Source organism: Theropithecus gelada, chromosome 6 (genome assembly GCF_003255815.1).
Source record: "Theropithecus gelada isolate Dixy chromosome 6, Tgel_1.0, whole genome shotgun sequence".
NCBI classification, from domain to species: Eukaryota; Metazoa; Chordata; class Mammalia; order Primates; family Cercopithecidae; genus Theropithecus; species Theropithecus gelada.
In genome coordinates this window covers 118072609-118090655 of record NC_037673.1, presented here as the reverse complement: position 1 = coordinate 118090655, position 18047 = coordinate 118072609, and positions in this window count along the sequence as shown.

The following is an 18047-nucleotide window of genomic DNA, read 5'->3' as shown; positions in this document are numbered from 1 at the left end:
ATGGGTAAAATAACCAGCTAACATTAAAATGAGAAGATCAAATTCACACATAACAATATTAACCTTAAATGTAAATGGGCTAAATGCTCCAATTAAAAGACACAGACTGGCAAATTGGATAAAGAATCAAGACCCATCAGGGTGCTGTATTCAGAAGACCCATCTCACATGCAGAGATTCACATTGGCTCAAAATATAGGGATGGAGGAAGATCTACCAAGCAAATGGAAAGCAAAAAGAGCAGGGGTTGCAATCCTAGTTTCTGATAAAACAGACATTAAACTAATAAAGATCAAAAGAGACAAAGAAGGCCATTACATAATGGTAACGGGATCAATTCAACAAGAAGAACTAACTATCCTAAATATATATGAACCCAATACAGGAGCACCCAGATTCATAAAGCAAGTCCCTAGAGACCTACAAAGAGACTTAGACTCCCACACAATAATAATGGGAGACTTTAACACCCCACTATCAATATTAGAGAGATCAACGAGACAGAAGGTTAACAAGGATATCCAGGACTTGAACTCAGCTCTGCACCAAGCAGACCTAATAGACCTCTACAGAACTCTCCACCCCAAATAAATAGAATATACATTCTTCTCAGCACCACATCACAGATATTCTAAAATTAACCACATAACTGGAAGCAAAGCACTCCTCAGCAAATGTAAAAGAACAGAAATCACAACACACTTTCTCTCAGACCACAGTGGAATCAAATTAGAACTCAGGATTAAGAAACTCACTCACAACCACACATGGAAACTGAACAACTTGCTCCTGAATGACTACTGGGTAAATAATGAAATGAAGGCAGAAACAAAGATCCTCTTTGAAACCAATGAGAACAAAGACACAATGTGCCAGAATCTCTGGGACACATTTAAAGCAGTATGAAGAGGGAAATTTATATCACTAAATGCCCACAAGAGAAGGCAGGAAAGATCTAAAATGGACACCCTAACATAACAATTAAAAGAACTCAAGAAGTAAGAGCAAACAAATTCAAAAACTAGCAGAAGGGAAGAAATAACTAAGATCAGAGCAGAACTGAAAATGATAGAGACACAAAAAACCCTTCAAAAAAATCAATGAATCCAGAAGCTCGTTTTTGGAAAAGATCATCAAAATTGATACACCACAAGGAAGACTAATAAAGAAGAAAAGAGAGAAGAAACAACAAAGAGATACAATAAAAAATGATAAAGGGGATATCACCACTGACCCCACAGAAATAGAAACTACCATCAGTGAATACTATAAACACCTCTATGCAAATAAACTAGAAAATCTAGAAGAAATGGATAAATTCCTGGACACATACACCCTCCCAAGATTAAACCAGGAAGAAGTTGAATCTCTGAATAGACCAATAACAGGCTTTGAAATTGAGGCAATAATTAATAGCCTACCAACCAAAAAAAGTCCAGGACCAGATGGATTCACAGCCGAATTCTACCAGAGGTACAAGGAGGAGCTGGTACCATTCCTTCTGAAACTATTCCAATCAATAGAAAAAGAAGGAATCCTCCCTTATCGGGGGAACCAGCCCCCGATATTTTAATGTAGGTTCTTTCCTATTTTCGCTAAGTGTTGTCTGGTCTGAGAAATAGAAAGAGAACAAAGAGAGAAATTTTACAGCTGGGCCTTGGGGAGTATCATCACATATTGGTAGGACTGTGATGGTGACCCTAAGATGCAAAACCAGCAAGTTTTTATTAGGGATTTTAGAAGAGGAGGGGATGTATGAACAGGGAGTAGGTCACAAGGATCACATGCTTCGAAGAGCAATAAAAGATCACAAGGCAAGGGCAAAATTAGAATTACCGATGAGAGTTCGTGTCCTGCTGTGCACGTATTGTCTTGATAAACATCTTAATAGGAAACAGGGTTTGAGAGCAGACAACTGGTCTGACTAGAATTCACCAGACTGGAATTTCCCCATCCTAGCAAGCCTGAGGGCACTGCAGGAGACCAGGGCATATTTCAGTCCTTATCTCAACTGCATAAGACAGACACTCCCAGAGCAGCTGTTCATAGACCTCCCCCCAGGAATGCATTCCTTCCCCAGGGCTATGAATTATTAATATTCCTTACAGGGAAAAGAATTCAGAGATGTTTCTCCTACTCACACATCCGTCTATAGGCTTTCTGCAAGAATAAAAATACGGCTCTATTCTGCCCGACCCTGCAGGCAGTCAGACCTTATGGTTATCTCCTTTGTTCCCTGAAAATCGCTGTTATTCTTTTCTTTTTCAGGGTGCACTGATTTCATATTGTTCAAACACACATGTTTTACAAACAATTTGTACAGTTAATGCAATCATCACAGGGTTCTGAGGTGACATACATCCTCAGCTTATGAAGATGGTGGGATTAAGAGATTAAAGACAGCATAAGAAATTATAAGAGTATTGATTTGGGAAGTGATAAATGTCCATGAAATCTTCATTTATATTCAGAGATTGTGGTAAAGACAGGCATAAGAAATTATAAAAGTATTAATTTGGGGAACTGATAAATGTCCATTAAATCTTCATAATTTATGTTGTTCTGCCACTGCTTCAACCAGTCTCTCCAGGGTGCCTGACTTCCCACAATACTCCCTGACTCATTTTATGAGGTCAACATCATCCTGATACCAAAGCTTGGTAGAGACACAACAAAAAATGAGAATTTTAGACCAATATCCCTGATGAACATCAGTGCGAAAATCCTCAATAAAATACTGGCAAACTGAATCCAGCAGCACATCAAAAAGCTTATCCACCAAAATCAGGTTGGCTTCTTCACTGGGATACAAGACTGGTTCAACATATGCAAATCAATAAAAGTGATCCATCACATAAACAGAACCAACAACAAAAACATTTCTGCATCAATAGATGCAGAAAAGGCCTTGGACAAAATTAAACAGCACCCATGCTAAAATCTCTCAATAAATTAGGTATTGATGGAACATATCTCAAAATAATAAGAGCTATTTATGACAAATCCACAGCTAATATCATACTGAATGGGCAAAAACTGGAAGCATTCCCTTTGAAAACAAGCAGAAGACAAGGATGCCCTCTCTCACCACTCCTATTCAACATAGTGTTGGAAGTTCTGGCCAGGACAATCAGGCAAGATAAAGAAATAAGGGGTATTCACTTAGGAAAAGAGGAAGTCTAATTGTCCCTGTTTGCAGATTACATGATTGTGTATTTGGAAAACCCCAGTGTCTCAGTCCAAAATCTCCTTAAGTTGATAAGCAACTTCAGCAAAGTCTCAGGATACAAAATCAATGTGCAAAAATCACAAGCATTCCTATACACCAATAATAATCAAACAGGCAAATCATGAGTGAATTCCCATTCAAAATTGCTACAAAGAGAATAAAAAACTTACAAGGAATGTGAAGGACCTCTTCAAGGAGAACTACAAACCATGGCTCAACAAAATAAAAGAGGACACCAACAAATGGAAGAACATTCCATGCTCATGGAGAGGAAGAATCAACATTGTGAAAATGGCCATACTGCCCAAGGTAATTTATAGATTCAATGCCCTCCCCATCAAGCCACCAATGACTTTCTTCACAGAATTGGAAAAAAACTACTTTAAACTTCATATATAACCAAAAAAAAAAAAAAAAAAAAAAAAAAAACCCTGCATTGCCAAGGGAAGCCTAAGCAAAAAGAAAAATGCTGGAGGCATCATGCTCCCTGACTTCAAACTATATTACAAGGCTACAGTAACCAAAACAGCATGGCATTGGTACCAAAACAGAAATATACACCAATGAAACAGAACAGAGCCCTCAGAAATAACACCACACATCTACAACCATCTGATCTTTGACAAACCTGGCAAAAAACAAGCAATGGGGAAAGAATTCCCTATTTAATAAATGGTGCTGAGAAAATTGACTAGCCATATATAGAACGCCGAAACTGGATCTCTTCCTTACACTGTATACAAAAATTAATTCAAGATGGATTAAAGACTTAAATGTTAGACCTAAAACCATAAAAACCCTAGGAGAAAACCTAGGCAATACCATTCTGGACATAGGCATGGGCAAGAACTTCATGACTAAAACACCAAAAGCCATGGCAATAAAAGCCAAAATAGACAAATAGGATCTAATTAAAGAGCTTCTGCACTGCAAAAGAAACTACCATCAGAGTGAACAGGCAACCTACAGAATGGGAGAAAATTTTTGCAACATACCCATCTGACAAAGGGCTAATATCCAGAATCTACAACTAACTGAAACAAATTTACAAGAAAAAAACAAACCCCATCAAAAAGTGGGCAAAAGATATGAACAGACACTTCTCAAAAGAAGACATCTATGCAGCCAACAGACACATGAAAAAATGCTCATCATCACTGGCCATCAGTGAGATGCAAATCAAAACCACAATGAGATACTATCTCACACCAGGTTGAATGGCGATCATTAAAAAGTCAGGAAACAACAGATGCTGGAGAAGATGTGGAGAAATAGGAACGCTTTTACACTGTTGGTGGGAATGTAAATTAGTTCAACCATTGTGGAAGACAGTGTGGTGATCCCTCAAGTATCTGGAACTAGAAATCCTGTTTGACCCAACAATCCCATTACTGGGTATATACCCAAGGGATTAAAGACACATGCATACGTATGTTTATTGTGGCACTATTCACAATAGCAAAGACTTGGAAACAACCCAAATGTCCATCAATCATAGACTGGATTAAGAAAACGTAGCACATATACACCATGGAATACTATGCAGCCATAAAAAAGGATGAGTTCATGTCCTTTGCAGGGACATGGTTGAAGCTGGAAATCATCATTCTCAGCAAAATATCACAAGGACAAAAAACCAAAAACCACATGTTCTCACTCATAAGTGGGAGTTGAACAATGAGAACACATGGAAACAGGGAGGGGAACATCACACATCAGGCCTGTTGTGGGGTCAGAGGCTGGGGAAAGAATAGCATTAGGAGAAATACCTAATGTAAATGATGAGTTGATGGGTACAGCAAACCACCATGGCACATGTATGCCTATGTAACAAACCAGCACATTGTGCACATGTACGCTAGAACTTAAAGCATACAAAAAAAAAAAAAAATGGTGAGAATGAACATCTTTATGTGTTCTGGTTCGTAGGGGAATGCTTCTACCTTTTGCCCTTTCAGTATAATGCTAGCTTTTGGTATGTTGTATTAGCTCTTATAATTTTGAGGTATGTTCCTTTAATACCTAGTATGTTGAGGGTTTTTATCAAGAATGGATGTTGTATTCTATAGAACACTTTCTCTGCATATATTGAGATGATCATATGGTTTTGTTTTTAATTCTGTTTATGTTGTGAATCACATTTACTGATCGGTGTATGGTGAAATATCCTTGTATCCCAGGAATAAAGCCCACTTGATTGTGTTGTGATGGTGGACATGGTTTGCTATTATTTTAATGAATTTTTTTTTGCATCTATATTCATCAGGGACATTGGCCTATAGTTTCCCTTTTTGTTGTATCTTTGCCAGGTTTTGGTATCAGGATGGTACATGTTTTATAGAATGAGTTATGGAGGAGTTTCTCCTACCCTAATTTTTGGAATAGTTTGAATAAGATTTATACAAACTCTTTGTATGTCTGGCAGAATTTGTCTATGAATCCATCTGGACTAGGGCTTTTTGTGATTGGTAGACTTTTTTTATTACTATTGATTCAATTTCATTATTCATTACTGGCCAGTTCAGGATTTCCATTTCTTTATGGTTCTATCTTGGCAGGTTGTGTGTTTTTATCTAGATTTTCTGGTTTGTGTGCATATAAGTGTTCATAATAGTCTCTGAGGATCTTTTGTATTTCTGTGGCACCATTTATGATGCCACCTTTGTCAATTCTGATTATATTTATTGGGATATCTTTTTTCTTTGTTAATCTAGCTGTCAATCACTGTATCAGTTGTGATCTATCAATCTTGTTTATTCTTTCAAAAAAACAACTTTACTTTTTGTTGATCCTTTGTATGTTTTTTGGGGAGTTTCAATTTCATTTAGTTCTACTCTAATTTTTGTTGTTTCTTCTAGTTTTGGGTTTACATTCTTCTTGTTTTCCTGGTTCCATTAAATGTAAGGTTAGATTGTTAATTTGAGACCTTTCTATTTTCTTGATGTAGGTGTTTAGTGAGATAAGCTTTCCTTTTAACAATGCTTTTGTCATATCTTAGAGGTCTTGGTATGTTGTATCTCTATTTTCATTTGTTTCAAATGACATTTTGACTTCTGCCTTAATTTTGTTGTTCACTCAAAAGTCATTCAGGAGTAAGTTGTCTATTTTCCATGCATTTGTGTGACTTTGAGGGTTCCTCCTGGTATTGATTTCTGTTTATTTTACTGTGATCCAAGAAGATGTTCGGTATGCCTTCAGTTTTTTTGAATTTATTGAGACTTGATTTGTGACTGATTATGTGTTCAATCTTGGAGTATCTTCCATGTGCATATGAGAAGAATGTATATTCTATGGTTAGGTGGTGTATTCTACAGACATCTCTTAGGTCTAATTGCTCAAGTGTCAATTTTAAGTCCAGAGTTTGTTAGTGTTTACCTTCATGATCTTTCTAATGCTGTCAGTGGGATGTTGAAGCCCCCCACTATTATTATATGGCTAAGTCTTTCCTAGTCTAGAAGTAATTGTTTTATAAACCCAGGGCTCCAATGTTGGCTGCATGCATATTTAGGATAGTTAAGCCTTTTTGTTAAATGCACCCCTTTATCCTTATGAAATGCTCTTTTCCCTTTTACTGTTGTCAGTTTAAAGTCTATTTTATCTGATAGAAGAATACCAAGTGATATGGCTTGGATCTATGTCCCCACCCAAATCTCATCTTGAGCTGTAATCATCCCCAGGTGTCATGGGAGCGACCTGGTGGGAGATAATGGAATCATGGGGTTGGGTCTCTCCTGTGTTGTTCTCATGATAGTGAATAAGTCTCATGAGATCTGATGGTTTTATAAAAGGGCATTTCCCCCTGCACACACTCTCTTGCCTGCCACCATATAAGATGTGCCTTTGCTTCTCCTTCCATCATTATTGTGAGGCCTCCCCAGCCACGTGGAACTATGAGTCCATTAAACCTCTTTCCTTTATAAATTACCCAGTCTCTAATATGCCTTTATTAGCAGCATGAGAACAGACTAATACAACAAACCCTGCTCTTTTTTGTTTTCCATGTGCATAGTGAATCTTTCTCTATCCAAATACTATGAGCCTCTGGATGTCATTACATGTGAAATTTCTCTCTTGAAGACAGCAGAAGGATGGATTATAGTGTGTGTGTGTTTAACAAATCTAATTGGCCACTCTGTGTTTTAAGTGGATTGTTTACAACATTTGTATTCAAGACTAATACTGGTATGTGAGGTTTAGTTCCTGTTGTAGTGTTGTTAACTAGTTGCTTCGTAGTCTCAATTGTGTAGTTGCCTTATAGGATCCACAAGCTATGTGTTTGCATGTGCTTTTTTGGCAGCAAATATTATTCTTTAATTTCCATGTTTAGAACTCCCTTAAGTATCTCTTGTAGGACCAATCTGGTGGCGACAAATTCTCTTGGTGATTGCTTGTCTGGGAAAGATTTGATTCATCTTTTGTTTATGAAGCTTAGTTTTGCAGGATATGAAATTCTTGGCTGGAATTTCTTTGAATGCTAAAGTTGGGTTTCCAATCTTTTCTGGTTTGTGAGGTTTTTGCTGGGAAATCTGCTGTTATTCGGATGGGCTTTCCTTTAAAGGTAGTATAACCCTTCTCCCTAGGTGCCTTTAAGATTTTTTTCTTTTGTGTTGACTTTGAATAGTCTGATGACTTTGGGTCTTGGGGATGGTATTCTTGCATAGTAAGAGGATTTCTCTGGGTTTTTATCTCTGCATGTTGACCTCTCTAGTAAAATTAGGCATTATAAATTATCCTGAATTATATTCTCAAATATGGTTTCCAAGTTGCTTACTTTCTCTTCTTTTCTCTCAGGAATGCCAATATGTCATAGATTTGGTTGCTTTACATAATCCCATATTTCTTGAAGGCTTTGCTCATTATTTGAAATTGTTTTTGCTTTGATGTTTGTCTGATTGGGTTGATGTGAAGGATTGGACTTTGAACTTTGAAATTCTTTGTTCTGCTTGGCCTAGTTTGTTTTTAAGGCTTCCAATTTTATTTTGAAATTCTTGTAGTGAATTGTTCAATTCCAGAGTTCTGTTTGGTTCTTTCTTAATATACCTATGTCCTCTTTCAAAACTTAGATTGCTTTTCTGGCTTCTTTGTGTTGCATTTAAACTTTCTCTTGGATCTCAATGAGTTTATTTGCCATCTATATTCTGAATTCTGTATCTGCCATTTCAGAGACATCATTCTGTAAGGATCCATTGCTTGAGAGATTGTGGGATCCTTTGGAGGTGATGTAACACTCTGACTTTTGTATAGCTGAATTCCTTGTACTAATTCCTTCTCATCTAGATGGATGATGCTGCTTTTCTTTTTTTAATTTGCCATCTTTTAAATGGGACTTCTTGATTTTTTATTTTTGTTTCCTTTGAGGGTATGACCATGTTTTATATTATATATGATGGATTGGCATGATTTCTGGCTGCTTTCAGGGTACCAAGTCTCTATACGTGTTCTTTGGTTGCAGATAGGTTCATGCAGTGGCTTTCTCAGATGTTGCTTGTTATAACGACGTGATTTTGTTTGGTGGCATAATTCAGGCTGCAATCCAGTATGTGGTACTTAAGAATAAGAGCCACAGGTAGGAATGGGGCAAAGGCAATGGAGAAACATGAAATGTGCCCTCCCCCAGTGCACCTTTATCTTCAGTGGTGGTGGAGCCCCTGAAGAAGCCTGAGAAGCAGTATCTTTCAGCCCATACTCCTGAGCCCCAACAAGAAGAGCTGCTGCTGAGTCTGCAAAAGTGCACCGAGGAGGGAAATGGAGGATAAGCAATGACTCCTTCTCTGTGTCTTCTCCTGGATTTTGGTGATGCTGCATTCAGCAACTGGCACCGTGCTTATGTTTCCTTTGACCCAAAAAGGACTTTGGTGGGCTGCACTCCCAGCTCTCTTTGAGGTGAACTGCACCAAGGGTTATATCTCCATGGGAATGGGGTCTACCTCCCTCCCTCTCCTTGGAGCTAGTGGGGTTTGTACCCTGATTATCCAAGGGAGCAGGCTGGGTGCATCTGGCAATGACACATGCAGACAGGGATCATATTTCAAAGCTATTCCTGGCTGCACGTCTCATCACCTGGGAGAATCATCAGCTTCAGCAACTCTTCCTGCTCCAGTCCTGCAATGGGAGAGAGCCTAATTCCAGCATATACTGATATATAACATTCATAGCTTGATTCTGGCTATGAGGGCCCTTCCCCCATTCCAGAGCAAGAACTCCAATCTCTAGCCAGAGACTAAAATGCCTGTTGTGGCCACTGCTGCCAGGTTGCCAAACTGTTTTTAAACTCTCAAAATGGTGCCATCCGTGGGCTTGTGACTGGAAAGGGTAGGGTGTCTCTAAGGCAAGGAGCATGGACAAGAAGCTGTGGGAGGTAAAACCTGCTCAAATCTCAGTCTCACAGTAGCCAGTTTCGAGGTAGTGTGTATTGTCTTATATATGCATGGAATAGGCTGGGCGTGGTAGTTCACGCCTGTAATCCCGGCACTTTTGGAGGCTGAAGTGGGTGGATCACTAGGTTAGGAGTTCAATACCAGCCTGGCCAACATGATGAAACCCCATCTCTACTAAAAATACAAAAATTAGCTAGGCTTGGTGTTGCACACCTGTAATTCCAGCTACTCAGGAAGCTGAGGCAGGAGAATCACTTGAACCCAGGAGGTGGAGGCTACAGTGAGCTGAGATCATGACACTGCACTCCAGCCTGGGTGACAGAGTGAGACTCCATCTCAAAATATGTGCATGGAATGGAATAGCTGGTTTCCCTGTTGGTCCTTGGCCTTGACGTGACTGTAGCCACCTCAGTCCAAACTCGGGCCAAGTATGTAGTGCAGTTCAGCATTAAATTCTCAAAATGGTGCCTTGGGCCTAGGATCAGAGAGGGTGGAGCACCACCTAGGCAAGCAGTGTGAGCAAAAAGCTGTGGGGAGGGGGGTTCACTTCCATCTCAGTCTCAACAGCAGCTTGTAGCAGGACAGCAAGTACACTACCAGAGGTATGTGTGTAACCATTCTCCCTCTCCCTCCTTACAGTAGTGCAATGGCAGCAGCCCTGTCTGTAGATCCCTGGTATCTGACCACTTGAAATGGCTCCCATTTGAGGCTGCTCCGAGCTCAGATGCCTGTGGGATTCTGTGTGGGTTCCCCTTCTGGAGCAATGTCTCTTCACAGTCTTTAAGCAGCTCCAAATGTCAGGCAAATGGCCCCAGTGGGTTGAACGTTTCTCTAGTAGCCAAGATCAATAAAGCCCATTTCACAGCTCTGGGGATTCCTTTTCTACTCTTTCCCCATATCCAGGACTTTCTTTTGGCTTTTAGTCAGTTCCTAGTTGGTAAACTAACTCAAACCTTCTTCTTACTTACTTCTGGCACTTCTTGTCTCTTATTGATGAATCCCAGCATTCTCTCCTAGATGACCTGTTTTAAATGTGAATATCTACTTACTATTCTGACTCTTCTCTGTGGAGGAAGCACAAACTACCTGCATCTAGTCAGCCATTTTTATTCCTCTGTATTTTTCAAATACCCAGTATATCTGATAAAAGAAATAAAGTTCATCTTCCAGACTCACCTCTTTTTTTTTTTTTCTATTACTTTTAGCTCTGTCATCAAGTGGTTTTGACTTGGCAATCTTAAGCTATTGATCTATTTGATCATCTGTATCTAAGTTTACCAAGCTACTATTTTCTTCCTCTTTTGTGATAAGTATCGAAGCACTTGAAGGTGTTAATTACTGATTTGGCCTAATAGAGTACCCCTCTCAGGTAATGCTTGGAATTTAAGAGCCATGTTTAATATTACAGAGCAAAAGAAGAAAAAAAAAAAAAAAAAAAAGAAAGAGAAGGAGGGGTAGGAGAAAAAGGAGAGGAGATGAAGAAAAAGGTAAGAATAATTATGGTATAAATTTTTAGGTTCTAAGACAGGCCGATGTTAAAGCTATTTTGGGTAGAAGACCACTCTTTTTCATATGCAAAAAATTTAAGTAGGTCCTTATTTTGCTTAAAACCATGTCTTTTATATAGAGCAAACCTTGCTCTTAGCCCGCAAGAAATAAATGCTTCACAATTATCTAATCAGTTAGTTCTGATAAAGCTAAGTGGTTTGTAGGAGTCTCTCACAATGTTATGATATCTAGCTTAGTGCTCGCTCTTGATAGCTGTTTTGCTAATATTTCTAAAGAATACACACATATGTATGTACATATGTAAATATTCTTTGTGCTTTCAATCCTTTTCATCACTATTGACATGTGCTGAGTTGTCTATACATCTATGAGGGCACATTTTCCCTCAGTTTACATGGGAAATTAAGCACAGCATTTTACCTTTTGTTTCAGCTCTCACCTTGTAGTACTCCTCATTCACTCTGATGGGTCATGAAAAACGTACATTCTAATTGTACTGTTCTTTGTCACTGATATTGATGGTTAATTGTAGTTTCAGTTTTAATCTGTTTAGTAAAGCTTTTTCCTTCTAATAGAAAGGGGAATAGATTATCTTCAGATAACATAAGAACTAATACAGGTTACTCTCAGCACATCTGGATTGACCACATTCTTATTCCTAAAGTTACTTGGAGCGTGACAGTGATGTTTGGGCAATGTTATAAAATAAATTAATTAAATAGCAATAATACTTTATCTTTGGGTTTGTGAGATTTTTCAGAGGCAGGATATCCCAATCTGTTAGCATTGTTTGGTAATAATAACTGGATTTATGGTTTCCATGAAGTCTTGGAGGATTAAATGGTTAAAGGTGGCATGGTATAATAACAATATATATTTTAGGTTTTTGGCCTAGGTTCCTAGCACAAAGCTCCTACAATCTGAATTACCTGAGAAATAAGTATGTCTTTTGTATACTAATGAGATGACTCTTGGTTGAGGGACCCCCTAGAGAGCTTCAAAATGGAGGCTGGCCATAAGAGAAGCCTATCACATGTCTAGAGGGTTTGAAGTTTCAGCTCCTATTTATCTTCCAGAAATAGGGAAGGTATTGGAGATTGGGTTATAGAATCATTTGAATAATGAGGTTCAGAGAGCTTCCAGGTTGGTGAACACGTTAATGTGTTGGGAGGTGGTCCACTCAAAGAGGGCATGGAAGCTCTGCACCACTCCTCTCCATGCACAATGTAACTCTTCCATTTGGCTCTTCCAGAGTTGTATCCTGTATAATAAAGCTGTAATAGTAAGTATAGCACTTACTGAGTTCTGTGAGTCATTCTAGAAAATTATTGAACCTGAATGGAAGTTCAGGTTGTGGGAACTCCTAAATTTGTAGTCAGTTGGGTCGAAGTGTAGGTAGCTTAGGCACCCCATTTGCAGCTGGCATCCAAGGACAATCTTGTGGGTCTGTGGTAACTATGAATAGTGTCAGAATTGAATTGAATTATTGGATACCCAGTTGGTGTTGGAGGACTGGAGAAATGGTTGTTGAATTGATTGGAAAACACCACAGATGGTCACTGTGATAGTTAATACTAGGTGTCAACTTGACTGGATTGAGGAATGCCTAGTCGGCTGATTAAGGATTGTTTCTGCATGTGTCTATAAGGGTGTTGCCAAAGGACACTGACATTTGAGACAGCAGAATGAGAGAGGAAGACCTTCTGTCAATGTTGGTGGATACCATCCAGTCAGCTGCCAGTGTGACTAGAACAAAGTATGTAGAAGAAGGTATAAGCAGCTTGCTGGGCCTCTCGTTCTCTCTCTCTCTCTTTTCTTGTGCCAGGTGTTTGCTTCTTCTCCTCCTGCCCTTGGACATCAGACTCCAGAGTTCTTCATGCTTTAGGCTCTGGGATTTGCACCAGTTGCCTCCTGGGGACTCTCAGGTTTTAGGTCTCAAACTAAAGGCTGCACTGTTGATTTCCCTGGCTTTGAGTCTTGGACTGAATCATGCCAAAGTGGGGTTGGAACCCCTACACAGACACCCTTCTGGGGCGCTGCCTAGTGGAGCTGTGGAAAGAGGGCCACTGCCCTCCTGACCCCAGCATGGTAGATCCACCAGCATCTTGCATTCCGCATTTGAAAAAGCCACAGGCACTCAACTCCAACTTGTAAGAGGAGTCACAGGGGCTGCACTTTGCAAAGCCATAGGGGAGAGCTGCCCAAGGTGCTGGGAGTGTACCCCTTTGATCAGTGTGCCCTGGATGTGGAACATGGAGTCCAAGGAGATGATTTTGGAGCTATAAGATTATTTTCAGATAGTCATTATATTTCCTAATTTTTCTAAAATCCATATTTTTTACAGGAATATAGAGTGATAGTGCTTCCTACTAATTACTTTATACTTGTCTACTTCTTTTATATGCTATTGGAATCACAAAGAAAATTTTAGTAGCTCTGTAAGTTCTGCATAATTTTAGTCAGATAATGTATTTATCACATTCATTTATCTCCCTGTACAAGTATAAAATTTACTTGTGATTATTTCAGAATTTTTGTGAATACATATAATGTTACCACAATATTGATAGCTTAGTATTGTTACTGTTGGAGAGTGTCCAGGTTCTCGGCATCTTGAAAAAAGAATTGGACAAAATGCACAAACAAAGCAAGGAAAGAATGAAGCAACAAAAGCAGAGATTTATTGAAAACAAAGATATACACCACAGGGTGGGAATGGGCCGAGCATAGAGGTTCAAGAGCCTGGTTATAGAATTTTCTGGGGTTTAAATACCCTCTAGAGTGATGGTTTCCAGCTTCATCCATATGTAACAAACCTGCACGTTTTGCACATGTACCCTAGAACTTAAAGTATTAAAAAAAAAAAGAAAAGTGGAATCGCTGGGTCATAGAGTAGGTATACGTTTAGTATACATACCTTATTGTGAAATGTCCATTTAAATATTTTGTCCTTTCCCTTAAAATAAATAAATAAATAAAGACCCTCTAGAGGTTTCCATTTGTTACTTGGTGTATGCCTTATGTAAGTGAAGAGGATGAAGTAAAGGTACAAAGCTATTTAATTGATGTACACCCTATGCAAATGAGGAGGATGAAGTGAGGTTACAAAGTTATTTACTTGGTGTACAATCTATGCAAATGAAGAGGATGTTTCCTGCCATAGTTCAAGTCGAGTTACATAGTTATTTACTTGGGCTTAGAAGGTTGGGGTTTTTACATTTAATTTAGTTCTAGGAAGTCCTTAGGTTCCCTGCCTCTAGGCCCTATTCTCCTGGCTCAGTATACCTAGATATTTTTTAGAAATGTAAACAATATATGTATGCATAAATGACTAGTGAAATAAATTTTAATATTAACATATCACAATCAAGCACAAGGCAGTTTTGTGATATTTTAAATGGTAGCAAAGTGAGTAAGTGCTTTATGTGCTCATAATTGAATAATGGTGAGTACAAGCAGTGTTATATATAATTAGCAATTTTTACATTTCTACTTTGAAGAATTAGAAAAATTCAGTTAATGTAGTTAATTAAAATTAAAAGCTTGTTTTCAATACTATATTTCAATATGACTCTCTCATTCAAATTTTAGTGACTAGCAACTTAGCAACCTGTACATGGCAGATAAACCCTAGTAATCACTTTGCAACAAGCAATTTTATATTTTCAGACATCTCATGGGCATCTTCTACTTTTGACAGCCATCTTCCCCCATAATCACCCACACATGAAGCAGCAGCACCAGTTTCTTATTACAACTGGAATAAGGAGCTCCAAATAAAGCACTAAATTAAAAGGAAAAAAAAAAAAAACAACATGCACATAAAATCACATAGCCATTTGCCTACTATTGGATTCCTTCCTGTACTGCTTATTATTTAATGTCAGTCTTCCAAAATGAAATATTTGGATATGGTTTTCTGAGTCACAGATTGCCTAGGAAAAAAGATTTCATAGTTTCTCTGTGGAAGGCACAATTCCCATTTGCTTCCTGTGTAATTTACCGATGGAAACTTCTAGAATTATTTTGGTATATGACAAATGTCAGAACTTGAATGGACTTAATAACTGACATAGGATCATAACTATAAAAATATTCTCTTTTTCACCAGAAGATGCAGTGATCTTAGGATCTTAAAAAATAATTTAGTTTAAGGCCATTAGCTGGGTAGAAATAGAAGGTAGTGCTCTAAAGGAGAATACATAGTTGGTGTTTGAATTTTTATAACTTGAGTTGGAAAAATGATTCCTTTACTCCTTAGCTGGATAAGCATGAGCTAAGCAACTGGATTCTCTGAGTTTTAGCACTATCATTTATAAGTTAGGAATAATAATCACCTCCCTTTTGTGTATCTTTGAATATTGCTATGTGGATAAAAGCATCCAATGATGATTCTTCATAAAGCCATTCCTTATGCTCCTGGCATTGTTTGCCTTTGTGTACACTTATTTATCGAAGACCTTATCTTCTGTTTAGAATTACAGTGTTTTCGATAATTGCCTAACAATGTCAGTATTGGAATTTAAGTTATTTGAGGAAACTACGTATTGCTAACATTGTATCTTCAACACGGACAAGCATAGTGCCTGCTATCCAGCATTGATGACAAAAAGTATTTTATATATCACTTTAGGAGTGTAATTCACATTAAAATACCAATTTATCAGAAAACAGTCATCTCTCTCTCACACACACACACAAAATCCACACACAGATATCTACCTGAGATAATAATTTTGAGCTCTGACCTGTGGAAATCAATTTGGAAAATTGAAAGTTGAATTTCTCCTCCATTTTCAAGAATACATGACCAAGGCCAAGCTTTGAGATCAATTTTACTAAGAGTGGTGATGATGTCTGTAGTGACTTAGATAGCTACACTTTTCTTGCTTAGTGTAAAAAATAATAATGGTAAATGACTGTAGGTTTGTATATGTGTTTCCAGGTTTGGGGAGGGGCAACAGGATGCTTTAGTAACAGGACTCTAAAATATTTTTCAGAATACTTTGAAGTGCTAATTTCCAGAATGGCAAGAAAATACATTACTGTTGTTTTAAGGCACCCAGTTTACGGTACTTTGTCATTGCAGTGTTAGGAAATTAATAAAGATGTAGGCACTGGAATGACAGGGACTGATGTAACAATAACTAAAATACAAAAGTGGCTTTGAAGGAAGTAATTGGTAGGATCTTGGAAGTATTTTGAAAATAGAGTATGGAGAAAATATGGAGTAGAGGAGAAATGTAATAGTCTTGAAGGAAATTGCCCTGAATTAGCGGCAGGGAGTGCAATTTTCACATTGGAGTCTGACTTATTAGCTCAGATATGTCAATTAATCTCTCCATGCCAGCATTTTCTTGTCTGACAAATGACGAAAAAGAATGACTGAGACTGAGTCCTGGAATATTTGAAGGAAGCAGGAAAGGTGAGAGTGAGACTTAATTCTCTCTTTAAGTGGAATCAGATTTTGTGATTGTTTTGTTTCCCAAAGAAGATTCAAAATAACAAGAATGTTTTAAATTGAGGGGACAGGTTGACTACTGGGTATGGTTGCATCCACTGCTATTCTCTGCATTAAGTAAAAAATACAGTATGTGGTTAACTTTTCTTTTTTTTTTTAACTTTCAAATTCAGGGATAAATGTTCAAGTTTGTTATATAGGTAAACTTGTATCATGGGGGTTTGTTGTACAGATTATTTCATCACCTGGGCATTAAGCTTAGTAGCCTTTACTTAGTTTTCCTGGTCCTCTCTCTCTTCGCTGCTACCCTCTGATAGGACCCAAGGTCTGTTGTTTCCCTCTATGTGGAAAAGCTGACCACTCTGCCAAAAGATCTATGATTACATTCCAGCTCAGAACATAAACCCCCAAACTCTCCATGATAATCCTCAGAATGTCTGTCTTTAAAGAGATCAAGCCTTTTGAAGACCTTAATGTTTACAAGAGATACATTTAAATAGATATTTGGTTAAAAATAAAATGATGGGAAAATATATATCACAAACACAAACTAATAATAGAATTCAGCGGGGCAAAGCATAGTACCCGTAGTAAAGAGGAACACTTCATCATACTGGTAACAAAATAAATAGTTTAAAACTGGAAAATAACTTTGTTATTAAACTGACTTAAGACATATTTTGATTAATATTCCATCAGATTTCTAATTTTTTAGGGCTTTAAAAAATTTTGGAATTCTTTATATCCTTAAAGGATTATTTCATTTTTAAAAAGCTACTGGTGGATTCCAGTTGAGTTTATATGTTGTATATGTTATAAGCAAATTTCTCCATCAAAAATTATTTTAGAACTCTGCTTGAAAAAGTTTATATCAATGATGCAATTATGACAAGCCCTATATCTGGTGTTATGTATACATTAGTCTTGGTAATACATAGTTTTAAAAAATACAATTTCTTTCCATAATTCCATCTTTTAACCCACCTTTTTATTGGTCATGTCTTCTCTTTTCTATGTTTAGTGCAACTATTTTTAAAAGATGGGCTGCTGCTGCTTCTTTATATATTTTTTTTTTTTTTGGTGGAGGGAGGCTTCTCGTTTTAAGAGTGTACGTTTTACCCCCACTAAGTATCTTCCTGGGCTAGTCTTCATTTAATTTACAGGATTGTTTTGCTTGTTATTACTGCTATTTTAATTTTGTGTAAATAAACATTTAAACCACGTTGCAACTATCTACCTTTTTATATTTGTTACTTGCAAATGTACTCACAGTAATTGCTTGTATGTAAAAAACGTGTGACAACCACAGCATTTCCCAGAAACACGATGCCAATTCAAAGAAGTTTGTATTAAATTTTGAAAAATATTTGTTTTATGATTGTATCTGAAAATGAAGTTCAGATGAAGGTATAAATGAAGGGAAGTGTTTTGCAGCTACCAAGTTCATTACATTTTTAAGGACATGTGTTTT